Source organism: Montipora foliosa, chromosome 14 (genome assembly GCF_036669935.1).
Source record: "Montipora foliosa isolate CH-2021 chromosome 14, ASM3666993v2, whole genome shotgun sequence".
NCBI lineage: Eukaryota > Metazoa > Cnidaria > Anthozoa > Scleractinia > Acroporidae > Montipora > Montipora foliosa.
The window spans coordinates 269,105-271,604 of NC_090882.1; the positions used below are offsets into that span (position 1 = coordinate 269,105).

The 2,500-nt window shown below is 40.0% G+C and overlaps 2 protein-coding genes across 7 annotated transcripts in view; one reads left to right on the plus strand and one right to left on the minus strand.

Annotated features, from left to right (window-relative positions):
- Nucleotides 1–2,500, plus strand: part of LOC137985095 (tetratricopeptide repeat protein 28-like) — a 157,514-nt gene that overhangs the window by 125,384 nt on the left and 29,630 nt on the right. The window lies entirely within an intron of this gene.
- Nucleotides 1–2,500, minus strand: part of LOC137985461 (uncharacterized) — a 4,632-nt gene that overhangs the window by 2,057 nt on the left and 75 nt on the right. The gene's annotated exons all lie outside the window — the stretch shown is intronic.

Here is a 2,500-nt window from a genome sequence, read left to right on the forward strand (position 1 = left end):
TGATGAAAAGACCAGACCACAACACCGTACTCTTTTCGACTAGTGTGTGCGATCTTTAATATCCCACAGAGTTTATGAACATTGAAGGTTGTGAGACAGGACCTGCGATTTATAGTCCTTATTCGCGAAGACTTGAAAGTCTAACATTTGTGGATGTTATTACAAAGGCACCACTTTCTCTTCAATTATTTTAAGACCATGAGTGTTGCGGGTCTGGCCGGAGTCGAACTCACGATCTCCTGCATAACAAACTGAGCCACGGGCGCGCGGTTGTTCCTTCTAGCAATGAAGTCTATCGATGCAGAAAAGATGTCTTCTTGTAAGGCTAAGGATGGGATTTACTGTTAAGCCAGCTTATAGCCCCCGCAGCTAAACGATGAAACGTACCCTTTGTCGTCCAGCAGCGTTGGTTTTAATGATCAGTGAGCCGCATGAGGGTTTATGTAAAATCAGGAATCCGGAACCTGGAACGCGTTTTTTCCCTTACTGACCCTTTGTCAGTTCTCATTTATGTACTTGCAAAAACAAAAGAAACCGTGCACGAAAAACCGAAATTAATTAACAAGTAAATAAATAAATAAATGATGACAAATAACGGTAAACTGCTTTATGCAACATGATTTAAAGCGGTGCAAGTTTTAGGATGGTAAAAGTGTAGACAGGAAGAAATGTCTATCGTGATTTCTTCAGATCATAGATATACTTTCAATTTCAGAACTTGTTTGTAGACCTTTTCTTTTTTACCCGTTGAGTAGGCATCCAGGCAGACAATTTTTGATCAACAATTAAAGATCACCTCTTCGAACGCTTGCCGACGACTCCGCGGTTAACTGTCAACATTCCATTGCGTGAGGACCAGAACCCGGAGTAGGCAAAGATCCCAAGTCTTACCATGTAGAAACGGGAAACAGAAAGTGAGCGAAACAAACATCATTTCATAGTGTTTTCACTGATTAGTAACAAGTCATATTTTAGAAAGGGGCCAGTATAGATTCCGAAAAACAATGCGAATCGCACCCGTGACCTTTCTAGTCGCAAAGTAAACGCGCGTGACACTCACCCATAACTGGGCACCGTGACACAATCCTGGCTTTTTCCCTACAACTTCAAAAAGGGGGGAAGGGGTGAACTTATGTGTGGCATCAAGTGTCCTCGAAATGTATGATCGAGATTGGGTGGGGTCTAAAACAAAGGTCACTTTCAGTTTGACGGGTCACTCATACTTGCAGGTCATTGTTTTACGTTTTCGAAAGTAACCCAATTCCTCGATTTGTCTAGGCCTAGGCCTAAAAGCCAAGTTTAGGTCTAGGGTTACCAAATCAATTGGTGTCACCATCTTTTTGGCTGGGATTGTAGCTAGGCAACTAGACGTCATAGCGGACTGAAGTAGGGATTAGCATGCATTTAATTTCATAACTTACAGTTTACGTTACCCCTTAATAGCATTTTAAATAAAAATGTAATACCATCAAGGCCAGGCGAAACAATCAAGCATTACTTTCAACATCTTGTCTCTTTCAAATTTGCAGTGAAATATATGGTTTTCCGACATGTGTGACTAGGTCAAACATGGTCACTTACTTAAATGCTTGGCTCGTTTAACTGCCAACATCACAAAACTTCGGTGCTGAATTTAGAATTTCAGCGGTTATGAGCAAGAGGCGTAATGCGGGCTCATTTCGTCATATGTTTTCCTCTTTCGTTTACGGCGTTCTTGTGATGCCGGATGACAAATACGGTTCATGATAGCCGCAGGGCTGGCTTAAACTGGCTTAACAAGAAAGCTCATGTATCCCTCTAAGAAGACATCGTTTTTGACGTCGATAGACTTAACAGCAGCAACGAGAATGATGCCGTGAAAGGTGTAATAATTATAAGATTGTTTTGATCATTGGAAAGCCATGCCATTTTGCAAAATTTTATGCAAATATATCTTTCAACGCGGAGAAAACACTTTTCGAAGTGACTTGTACTGAATTTTCACTACTTTTAATCACGAGCACCCAACGTCAATTTTCGGAAAATATCTATTCGGAAGACGATTTGAGATCTAGAATTTTCGGAACATTTGTTTTAAAATTCCCTTCTTGCCTGCCTGTCCTAGGATTTTCGAACATCTAAAACATGGTATGATTGCCCATTTTTAACGGATTTTTACCCTTAACAGCTCACCTAGAATTTCGGGGGCCTTTTTTTCTGACTTAAATTTTCGAAAAGGTAAGTTTTGATCCTTATAACTTTCGAATCACTAGACTTTCAGCTTGGGAATCCGAACAGATGGAAAATTTTTAGGGGATAAAAATATGCCTATATCTACCGTTTAAATACTAAAATACGATTAACAATGCTACGTTTAAGTGCTTTTGAACTGTAACTCAATCTTAACTCAAACTTAACTCAAACTTAACTCAAACTTAACTCAAACTCAACTCAAACTCAACTCAAACTCAACTCAAACTCAACTCAACTCGTAACTCGATGAATAGCCGATCCCCTCTTG